The sequence below is a fragment of the Bufo bufo genome, chromosome 1, assembly GCF_905171765.1.
Source record: "Bufo bufo chromosome 1, aBufBuf1.1, whole genome shotgun sequence".
Lineage (NCBI taxonomy): Eukaryota > Metazoa > Chordata > Amphibia > Anura > Bufonidae > Bufo > Bufo bufo.
Window position 1 is genome coordinate 183,815,730 of NC_053389.1, and position 12,757 is coordinate 183,828,486.

Here is a 12,757-nt window from a genome sequence, read left to right on the forward strand (position 1 = left end):
GGCCATGGGGAGAGTGATCTAAAGTTTATGATCATAGACCATGTCCCATTGCCACGCACAGGAGGCAATCGTATAAAGATCCTCAAAAAACGTGAATCAGAGTGGATCTTCAAATTACAAACTATCAAACCAAGTGGTTTAAATGTGGAGTATAAACCATGGCTGTTCATATGATTGCATATATTTTCTTGTCCTTGTCGGCATCAGTGATGAGAAATTTGGTATGTTTTTATTCCAATATATTTAGATAATATATTTTTTAATTCACTTTTTTATTTCACATACAGGACCTGTGGATGGAAGGGCTTAGCTCAGCAGGAGGCCAGATGTTTTGGATACGTGCGGTTCATCCCGAATTATACTATGTTTATTACAGTATTCACATTGATACGCTTCTGTATGCGTTTTTTTCCTTATTAACTCTAACCAATTTTGGATGTATTCTGCCAGCTAAGGGTTAATATAGGGGTAGTTAGGGCAACAGCGGCCACTGTCCCCCTCCCCCCGTTTGCACATTCCAGATGATGGTGCATCGTATGATAGCACATCACCTGGCTGTGCACCCTTGGCAGATTATCCTGTATTATGTTAGGTCTCACATACTACTTTACATTTTCGCTGAAGCGCTTCATTCATCTATGTTGTCTATGACGTGAGAGTCATGTGATACACTATTGTGAACACGTGACCGCTCCTTCAGTGACGTCATGGACATGCGTACATCCACTTCCGGGACGCCGTATCCACGAGATACATCACGGAATTTTGTATCCACCTGCAATTTGAGCTCGCCTGATTCCATGCCCGGCCCTCCTATGATGTTGCACACACAGGTGACAATTATTCACTGTAAATTATCACTTGACTATAATAAGTATATATTTGTTGTACCGATGGTTCCATATATTAGAGTTATATGTAAACATGCATTGAGCTATGTTGTTCCTCTGATATGTTGTCCGGATGTACCAACATGAATTGATTTGTATTTATTTTTCACTTTTTGTTTAAGTATCACTTATGTATGTTAATGTGACATGACTATATAAACACCCACAATTGTATTTGATGCATTGCTTGAAAATGGTCCCAGCAAGCGGACCGAAACGTCGCTGCTTGGGTGAATAAAGGATCCCACATTTTCACCTTATGGACATGCTGCGGTGTATTTATTCTTATATATATATATATATATATATATATATATAAAATGGAAAACGGGTGCTAGGTCTAGGGGTATCGCTGCTTACCCGTAATAATAGTGAAGAAAGCCGGACAACACTCCAAGTAAAAAACCAATGGTGTTTATTCACCCAAGTGGAAGGCAACGTTTCAGCTCATACAAAGAGCCTTTTTCAATTGCTTGAGAAAGACCGCATTGAGACGGTTGAAACGTTGCACAGAGGGGGATAAAGGATCCACTTTTTTTCATTTTATCTGGAGTGCTGCCTCATTCTTTGGATACTATACTCATCTATAGCTGTGTGAGCCTGCGGCTGAGAGGACTTGCACCCGTGATTCTGGTCTTGTGCTGCTGTGACTTTCTTTTGGTTTCTATATATATATATCACCTGAAAGCAGCTACAAAAATTTCTCAAGACATACATAGACAGTTGAACAGACATTAGACATACACATGTAAGGAATAGTAGAGATTGTACCTAGAGGGAAAGTAGCGATAGAGATAGAAGAATTCCTAATCTAAATTGTGTTTTGTTTTGTTTTTTAGTAAAGGGGATGTGTGAGATTATTAGGGCTTGTAGGTTCTCCTTTTCCACAGTCCAAAAAAACATCCCCATCCAGAGAGGTTAAATGGCTTCATATGAGACTGCCCCATATGTAAATATACAGCAAGTAATTTAACCTGTGAGCCCCATAGGGGACAGGGATTGATGTGAGTGATGGCCATCTCTGTACAGCTCCATGGACCATGTTGGCATTATATAAGGATCAGAAATAAAGATGAAGCTACAGGATGCAGAGTTAGGGTACTTTCACACTTGCGTTGCTGGAAATGCCTGCCAGATCCGGAAATCCGTATGTAAACTGATTGCATTTGTTTACGGATCCGGATCCGTCTGATAAATGCATTGAAATACCGGATCCGTCTCCGGTGTGATCCGAAAAAACGGATCCAGTATTTATTTTTTCACATTTTTAAAGGTCTGCGCATGCGCAGACCGGAAGATCGGCTCCGTCAATACGGCAACTTTAATGCCGGATCCAGCACTAATACATTTAAATGGAAATTAATGCTGGATGCCAGCAAGTACTCACCAGTATAGTAAATCCAGTGGTGATTTATTCACAAAACAGCATGGTGATGCGACGTTTCGACCTTCATTGGTCTTGAGAAAGACCGATGAAGGTCAAAACGTCGCATCACCATGCTGTTTTGTGAATAAATCACCACTGGATTTACTATACTGACGAGTGTTGCAGATTTTTGCATTTTTCGGGACGGAACGGAAGACATCTTGATGCATACCGAACGGATTGCTTTCAGTTCAGAATGCATTAGGACAAACTGATGCGTTTTTTTTTCCGGTATTGAGCCCTTAGGATGGAACTCAATACCGGAAAACTTTAACGCTAGTGTGAAAGTACCATCATGTACATTATGATTTGAAACTTACAGGTGTTGGAACGTTTTCTTGAGCTGTAAAGAAAAATCAAAAGTTAAAGAAAATGCTCATACAGGTGAAGTCAGACTATAATTACTATCATAGATGATGCAGAGCAGTGCATCACCTAGAGGCTTAAGATAGTATTGCAGTGATTTATTGTTGCCAGTATTGAGGTTGAGTGATTTGAAGAGCCCTTTTCATATCCTGGGTTCTCCAGAGACAATACAATTCAAGGGGGACGGGGGAGGTCTGGCGAGGTACTGGGAGTCTACGCTTTCTCTGCAGCCATCACCTGGACATATTGAAGATATCGCAGATATACTGTATACTGAGGGTCTAAACCATAATAAATGTATGAGTAAACCAAAACTACGTTATTGATATCCTTTTGTATATTTTACATTGTTACTCGCATCACCAGGGAGGTGGTTTTGTATACTTTTGATCATCCTCCATGTATGCATTCTGCTACTATTTTATTGTTGTTATGATATTGACGTGTTAATAAAGATTTATGTTTTACTTATACATATTGTATGGTAATTATTATAGGTGTTTATATTGCCCTCCAGGCTTACTGAAGTACTCTCCCCATAACAATCCCTTTTGAAATCAAGCTGGCCCTGTGATCCGTTGATTACTGCAGATCCAGCTATGATCACTGGGGGAAGTTGTGGGCAGCCACACTTTCCCCAGCATTAGCAGCGGAGATGTAGTGTATTACTAGTGATACATGGAAGCCATTTTCATGGATAGCCACTGACATAACACATGTATGGGCCAGGTTCCTGAGAATGGAGAACATTTTTATTTAGCAGGTCTCTCCCCACTGGCTAATAGGAGAGGGTATAAATTTGGGGGAGACCCCTCAATGATATTACATAAACAGCACATTCTTCCTGCGCACTGTGTAACATTTCTAAAACATTGTAAGAATGATATAAATGAATACTGACGGCATTTGTATGTGAAGCAGCATTCCTTTTCCGGGTCAATAGACGTTATTGGTTTATTTCCATTACAATATGGAGGAGCGGGGCATGGGTCACATTCTGTAAAAAAAAGGAAACAATGAAATGAGCAAATGAATATTTCAATACAAAATTCAAGATGTGCATAGCTCTCGGACACCAGTGTGAATCGCAGCGAGTGTCTTACAGATATGCAATGACTTACCACAATCGTATACAGGACAGCAATCCACTATCGAATCGAAAACCATACTAGAGCCTTTCTTCTCACATCTAAATGGTTTGCAAATGGTGCCGTCACAAACCTACATATAAAATAAGTGTCGGTCTACATGTAACAAGTAAATTCAAACAATTATAAATATATATAGGAACATTTCTTTAATGCACTATCAAGCCCTTGTAGCTACTAAATTGTGAGATTCACAATTATAAGGTCAGGGGCTCTGCACCCTATGATGAATGGGACAGCTTGTCGAGCAAGCATTGTGCTCCATTTATTCCCCATGCAGTATATAGGTGAGGAGTGCCATAACTCGGCTTCTTATAACCAGAATACCTCTTTAAGTGTCAGGAGCTACTATAAGGCCTCATGCACATGACCATAGCAGGTCCATGCCTGTATTGTGGACTGCAAACAGTGGTCCACAATATACAGGCATCGACCGTGTGCGCACCATACCACTATAACAAGTGAATGCAGGGGCGGATTGCCAATAGACCCAACAAGGAAATTCCCAAGTGGGCCAATACCCAGGGGGTTGCCCAAGCCCCCTTGAAGGCCACAGGCCAGGTACATAATGATCTGATGCCTAATGGCCACAGGTGCCTTCCTGAAATCAACTGTATTGATAGTAATACAGTTGAATACTGTGGTTGGGGCAGCAGTTTTTTGTGCTGCGCTGTGGTATTTGGTTCTGCTGGGGTGGTATTCTGCACTGCACTACAGTATTACGGGCCCCACCTACTTCTGTTGACCCTGCCTACTTGTCAATTTGGACCCACCTACAACACAGGGCCACTTTTTTTTTTTTTTTTTTCAGGGCCACTTTAAGTTGCCAATCAGCCCCTGAGTAAATACTGTAGGTCTGCAATCTGGAAGATATGGTGCAGTGCGGAAGGCACGGACACCGCAAGGTCACCATAAGGCTAAGTTCACTTGCTACACAGTGCAAGTCAATGGAGTTTTGCTCATACTGTGCACATGCTTCAGATTTCACTGTTTTGTGGATTGTGTGTGGATTTGCAGCAGATTTTTTTTTTCCATAGACGTTCTGAAAAAGGAATTTTGATCTTTGATATCAAAATCCACAAGAGACAACAGTTTACCTGTGGAGTCCATGTCTAAATCCTCATAACATTTCATAATGGATTTACGTGCGGACTTTAGCGCAGATTTGATGAAGAAATCCATACGAAAATTCTCAACATGTGTCTTAGCCTAAGGGCTCATGCACACGACCGTATGTAGTTAGCAGTCTGCAAAAACAACGGATCTGCAAAAAATACAGATGACGTCCGTGTGCATTCCGTATTTTGCAAAATAGAACAGCTGGCCCCTGATAGAACAGTACTATCCTTGTCCGTAATGCGGACAATAATAGGACATAGTGAAATACGGACATATGGAAAAGGAATACACACGGAGTAACTTCAGTTTTTTTTTTTGCAGACCCATTGAAATGAATTGTTCCACATAAAAAAACGGAACAGACACGGAAAGACAATACGTTCATGTGCATGAGGCCTAACTTTGTTGGTTCTTCTCACTGGTCAACCTTTACTACAATGGTGGATTATCAGCCCTTCTGGTTTGTTAGATGCTAGATAAAAGACATTTCAGAATGTGTATAATTTAGGTATACTTACACCAGGTGTTGGGGTCCATACAGGAGGAGATGTAGTAGTACCACTAGACACTATAAAGTAAAATAAAGGCTTAAGTTCTGTCTTGTTGACCTCTTACCTACAATACATTGGCTGAGTACAAGAGCGCAGCATCTGATGCTGGTCAGTGACCTGAGTAAGGGTACGGCTAAAAAGCAACATGTGCCGCACGACTCCAAGGTGCAGAACAGTAACGTGAAACAACATATGTGCAACTTGTCTGTAACTAGATGTTGTGTGACTATTTTAGAACTGGGATTTGACTGTGAAAACACAGCCAAGTGGCAGGAAAGTCACGTGTCATGCACCACTTACATTAAAGTCAATGAAGTGAAAGTTTCATGCAACATGTGACTTGCAAAATCCAACATCTGGATTTTCTTCCACTTTTGCAGTCACACCATTGACATACATTAGGTCAAATGTCACCATGTAGCCGTGCCCTAATTCTTAAAGTGGTTGTCCGATCTCAGACATTCGGGGCCCGCACCTATACTTAGAACGGAACCCGCAAAGTCCCAGAGGGTGCTCCATGCATGCGTGGCCGCTCTCTTATTATTTCTATGGGGGCGCCGAAAATAGCCGACCACCACACTTTCCTATTATCGGAAGTCCCATTGAAATGAATAGGAAAAGCACCGCACAAGCGTGTTTACTGCTCCATTCACTTCTATGGGGCTGACAGAAATAGCTGAGCCAGTACCTGGCTATTTTCAGCGCTCCCATAGGAATGAATGGAGGATCTGCCGCTCATGTGCGTTGCGCCCTCCGGGACTTTGCAGGATCCGTTCTAAGTATAGTTACTGGTCACAGTGGTGGGACCCGCACCTATCAGACATTGGGGGCATAACCTAGTGACATGCCTCCAGTGCCTGAAATGGGACAACCCTTTTAAACCTTAAAATGTTTATATTCTTTCTAGAAGGTAATACTGAATGCAAAGATCCTTTTGTAACGTCAGTTGTTAAACACAAATACCTTTGTCTCCATGTATAAATAACTGGCTATTACTGTGTGACTGCCCAGAATCTCTGCAATCACTGAACAACCATGGAGCATGACAGTCTATGGCGTTTCCAGCCTTTCATTTATAATACTGCACATTGAGCACTCTGTGGCTGCTCGGCGACGGGGTTTGGGGTCTGCAGACAAGTTGCTGTATCTCCTATGACATGAGAACAGCTGATTGTGCTGGGAGAAGATTGGGATCTCACCAAAGACACGCATCTGGATTCTCTGCTAGATTACTACAGTATTGTCAGCTAAGGGACAGGGTGCAGTGGTCGTGAGCGTCAGAAAACGGCTCTGCACTTACCGCATTCATACACTGGACAGTCTGGATTCTGTGGGTTTGGTTTCACAAGGAGTTTTTCCCCAGGGGCGCAGTCGTCCACAGAAAATGTGACTAGATCACATTGCTGTCAACATCAGAAAAAAGCATTCATATTATTTCTATATCACCAAACAAGAGATACAACATTCATGCAACTCCAGCTCCCTTTCATTAGTCATTCAAGTCATTCCATCTATTCCAATACTGACCAAAATAATATATCATGTCACATACCTTGGGGGTTGGAGTCTGTAAAAAGATGGAAAAAACATAAATCAACCACAAATAATCAACATTTAATCAACATAAAAAAGCATACAGTTCAATACACAATGAGAACTGTTCATCAATAGTGCTACAAAACCTAAACATTTATTCCACTATTGCTCACATCCATCTGCCATTACTTTTTTGCCCCTACATAATACTGACCAATATAATATATACAGTTACATACTATTAGGGTTAAAGGCTGTACAAATATGAAAAAAGAAATAAATCAACAGCAAATAATCAGTATTTTAAATACAGAATGGGGAGAATTCATCAATAGTGCCGTAGGATGTGTGAATTTATGACACATGACATGAAAAATGTGCGGCACCTAATTAGGCATTTTAGAACCTTTCTTTTCTTATGCCCCCTCCTGACTCGGGTACTGTATATATAAACCAAACATTGTGCAAAATGGCACATCTTTAAAGAAGTTATCTGCTTGCTTTGGACAATCCCTACTTGTTAGAAGGTCCCTTGACAATAAGATGATCACAATAATCTTCCCCTGTAGGGAACCAGAGTGTTCAACTGTAATCTATGGGGGAACTTGCTAGATCTTCAACCTCCCTGCAGCGCCATCACAGGGGGAAGGAAGCATTGCACTGTGCTTTTATAAGTCAGTGTATTGTCTGTATGATGAAGGACTGGACAGATCCTCCACAGCAAGAGAAGTTCATTATAACTGCCCTCTCGTCTATTCAAGAGATGAGGATTGTGAACAACATTAGCCTTGAATTTTCCTAATTCAACCCTAATTTAATTTCCTACTTCAACCCCTCCCCCAACCCTCTCTTAGAAACGCCACGATGTGACTGTATGTCCTTGGTGCAGTGTAAGTGTATGGAGCCGCCTGATGAGTTTATCCCACTCCATACCTGGCGAGTGTCAGTTCTGTAATAGAGCCGGCACCCAGCTGCAATGACCAGGATCAGAGATAACACCAATCCTGGTAATTTAACCCCTCAGATGCTGTCTGAATAGAGACCAAGCCATTCGAGGGGTTAGACAGAAAGAGGGGGCTCATATCAGAATCCCCTCTGGGAAATAGGAGGCTCCGATCAGTTGCTATGACAACCTATGGCCTTGTGAAAACTCCCAGCGCTGTCATTACGAACGGTCTCCCCCAATGTCTCCAGGACAGAACAGGCTAGACAGCAGGCAACTTCTGAAAATAAATGTGGTCTTAGGTCTTAGGTCTGCAGTTTTAGGTATTTGCAAATGAGGGTCAACTAATATTTATATGTACTTGTACAATGGGCCCCCAAAATAAATTTTACTGGTGGTCCCTAGGCACCCCAATCTGACAGTGACCTAGGGCATCTAAAGATTCAATCATACAATATATGATATACCAGATGGGATTTAGTAATATACTTACAGAAATAGTGATAGGTTCTGGAAAGAAAAGAAAAGAAAATACTATTTTATAAAAGTAGGTGCAATATAGTCATTTGTATCACTGAGCAGAGCAGCAAAGTGTTTCTGTATCTCTATGTATAACTCAAAAACTGAAATATACTGTACATATAGAATTGTATTCATCTGAAAAAGTGCAATATAGGTAAATTAAAGAGGTTTTAACTATCATAATACCACATGGCATGTTTAGATGCTTCGCCATCTCGCCTGAAAACATTCATTTGAATGGGTTGTCTAATCTCAGACACTGGTAGCATATCGCTAGGATATTCCACCAACGTGAGATAGGTGCGGGTCATGTTTCCAGAATGGGACCCCCCAAGTGAATGTAGGGCAGCTGCATAGAAATGGGTGCAGAGCACGTTGCACATGCTCGGTGCGCTCCCCTTCACTTTCAGTGGTACGTTCTGTAGATAAGTGCAAGTCCCAGAGGTGGGACCTGCACCAATCTGACATGGATGACAAATCCTGGTGATACACCAACAGTGTCTGACATGAGACAATCCCTTTAAATTCAAATGAATGTTTTCAGGCAAGATGGGGAAGCATCTAAACATGCCACATAGTGTTATAATAGATTAAAAGGTACAAGATAGATAGATAGATATATAGATAGATATATAGATAGACCATATGATATAGATATTAGATAGATAGATAGATAGATAGATAGATAGATAAAGCATATGATATAGATAGATCGATAGAGAGATAGGCAGACAACAGAACAGCAATAGACAGGCAGCCTGACATATAGACAAATAGACACAAATAGTGTCCCCATTTCCTCAACCCCCTATTACCCACATGCTTTGGCAATACTAATGTATAATTTTAGACCTGCCAATAAAGCTTTTTGATTTGATTTGGCAAATAGATAGATAGATTAGGGGCATATCGGGGGGGGGGGGGGGGGGGGGGGGGCGTTGCCCCGGGCGCCAAATTGCAGGGGGCGCCAGGCAGCTGAAATTTCAATGAGGGCCATGGGAGCCCATGGCTCCCGTCCTCTCCGTTCTTCCTCATAGGCTTCAGGCTAGTGGCCTGAAGCCTATGAGACAGTAGGGCGACCATAGTGTCTAGAATGGAGTTGATCCTAGGAGGTATGATGTCAGGGGAAGAGGCGGAGTCTCCTCATCCACGGGGCGGGGCCTAAAGATGAGCGGGAGATTCTACAGGGCAGGATGTTGGAGAGAGGAGCAGAGTCTGCAGCAGGTCAGTAGTATGTGGAGGAGAATAATGACTGTTATTTTTACTTGGGGGGCTTTTTGCAGGGGCTGAAGGGAGAAGGAATAATCTTTGTACTGGAGACTGTATGTTAGAGGGGTCTGAAGAGAGGGTAGTGGGGGTGATATTATTTACATGGGACTGTATGCTGGAGAGGCTGAAGGCAGGGGGAAGGTTGTATCTCACATGGGACTGTATGCTGGAGGGGCTGAAGGCAGGGGGGTGATATTATTTTACATAGGATTGTATGCTGGAGGAGCTGAAGGCAGGAAGAGTCCTGAATTTTACATGGGACTGTATGCTGAAGACGGGGAGTTTTGTATTTTACATGGAAGTGTATATTGGAGGGGCTGAAGGCAGGGAATTAATGTATTTTACATGTGACTGTATGCTGGATGGGCTAAGGCAGGGAAGTGATGTGTCTTACATGGGACTGATGCTGGAGGGGCTGAAGGCAGGGGGAGTGATGTATTTTACATTGGACTGTATGCTGGAGGGGCTGAAGGCAGGGGGAGTGATGTATTTTACATGGGACTGTTTGCAAGAAGGGCTGGAAGGCAGGGGTGTAATGTATCTTACATGGGACTGTATACTGGAGGGGCTGAAGCCAGGAGAGTGATCTACCTTACATGGGACAGTATGCTGGAGGGGCTGAAGGCAGGTAAGTGATGTGTCTTACATGGGACAGTATGTTCGAGTGGCTGAAGGCAGGGGGAAGGTTGTATCTCACATGGGACTGTATGCTGGAGGGGCTGAAGGCAGTGGGAAGATTGTATCTTACATGGGACTGTATGCTGGAGGGGCTGAAGGCAGTGGGAAGGTTGTATCTTACATGGGACTGTATGCTGGAGGGGCTGAAGGCAGTGGGAAGGTTGTATCTTACATGGGACTGTATGCTGGAGGGGCTGAAGGCAGTGGGAAGGTTGTATCTTACATGGGACTGTATGCTGGAGGGGCTGAAGGGGGGGCATGATTATTACTATAATACTACAGAGGGGGCCATTATAATATTAATAATAATACAGAGGAGGAAATAATAATAATACAGAGGGGCCAGTATATATTCTAATTATACAGAGGGCATTATAGTTATGGGCACTACGGGGGAGGGGAGGTCTGTTTTCTGAGGATGATAGTAAAGTGAGAAATCCAAAACATTTTCTGTGAAACTCTGCAGAGACGAGAAGCGGCTGAAAGAAGTTATCATGACGGTCCTATCTCCGAATGAAGATGCTGAGGAAAGTCTACATCACAGGAGATGTCACTGGATGTAACAGGTATGGTGCGGTATTCTCCTGTATATTTCATAGCAATGTATGTTATGTCCATCCAAATATCTGTTTTTTGGGGGGGAGGGGTGAATATAGAATTTGGGTCACACTGCCGAAGCCTGGCTCCAGACTTTAGGTCACATTGTGTGTGTTCTGAATTCTGGGGCCTCACACCCATCTACCATCTACTACATTATCTGTACTCAGAGTTATCCCTGTGTTATCTGTAGTGTTACATAGGACTTCAGGTGACATCTACTGCATTATTTGTAAAAATGGGTGTGGTCACAGGTTGGGGGGGTGCAATACTTGGCTTGCCCCGGATGCTGGCAACCCACGCTACGCCACTGAGATAGAAAGATAGATAGATAGATAGATAGATAGATAGATAGATAGATAGATAGATAGACCATACATAGGAGAATCAGTTGTTGTGATCAGACAGAACTAGCTTTCACTTTAAAAATAATATATAAATTACGCTTCCGATTATATTCAATGGAAGCATCCTTTATGCTGTTACTGTTTACCCTGTCTGCATTTTGTTATTTTTGACTGAAAAAAAAGTTATTTTTGCAAGGCTTTTTTTCACAAATGTGATGAATACACCTTCCTGTATCTTTTTTTGCGTTGAAGTCAATGGGTGACAGATGCAAGCGGAATTTGTTCAATTTACATCCGTCATGGAAATAATTTAATGGATCTGTTTTTTGTTTTCACTTTGTTATCCTGACGGATCAGAACAACGGTCAGCCTGGCGCAGATGTGAACATCGTCTTAACTGAGATAATAAATGTGCAAAGATAAAAATCACTCACCGCACTCATATTCCTTGCAGCATGGATTTTGTGAGGTCACTTCCACCAATCTGTCATTTTCTTCACACTCTGGTAGAGGAGGACAGATGACATCCGCACACTGCTTGTAAAGAAAACAGAGACATAAACCATGAATTTTGACTAATCAGTTATATGTTTGATACTTAGCATTTCTGAGAAGTTTATCAAAGTGCATGACTGTACCTTGCCTGGGGTAGATGAAGCTGGGGTAGATGATTTAAGGGCTGTCAAAGAAACAAACAGAAATCTTCATGGAACATTTTCAGTGGAAACGTCTGAGTCTGAACTTTAGCAGCTATAAGGATGGTTATACCCAATCCCCTGGTCTACATAGTGACGCTTTCCATGGGTACTTACGGCAGTCATACTCTGGGCAGCACTCAACGTTAGGGTCTCCAATTCTTACTGGCGGGCTTAAATCACTGCAAGTAGGAGGAGGATTGCAGGTCTCCTGACATTCTGAAAAATAGAGAAAACCGGATCCATTGATCAGTTGATGTAGTCCATGGACGTCATTACAATAACAATGGTTATATGGGCAGAAGGACTTACGACACTTATAGTGTGGACAGCAGGGATCAGACCATGGGATTTCTACAAGTTTAGAACCATTTAAAGTACATGTTGGTGGTGGCTCACAGAGGACATCTTTACATATCTAAAATTAATTTTAAAAAAAACTTATTAATATGGCAATGGCATACAATGGTGACTCAATAATACACATTTTAATTATGACTCCAGTATTTTTTCAGGGTAAATGCAATGTGTCTAAGGGGGACCTGCATTGTCCTAATGCTATACTTTTAATGCTATGCTTTTGATATGTAGTAAAGTGTATGGGGCAGTGTCATGTCATTATTTGAATAGGGAGTATTTGGCTTTGAAAAACTGAAAAACATGATTAAAA

The 12,757-nt window shown here is 42.0% G+C and overlaps 1 long non-coding RNA gene across 1 annotated transcript; it reads right to left on the bottom strand.

Moving 5' to 3' along the window:
* Window positions 1-3,827: 3,827 nt before the first annotated feature.
* On the bottom strand, window positions 3,828-6,878 carry LOC121001887. Its single transcript, XR_005779166.1, has 3 exons — window positions 6,801-6,878; window positions 5,468-5,517; window positions 3,828-3,903 (listed from the first exon to the last, which is right to left on the bottom strand). It is a non-coding gene; the product is annotated as an uncharacterized LOC121001887 (long non-coding RNA).
* Window positions 6,879-12,757: the final 5,879 nt, after the last annotated feature.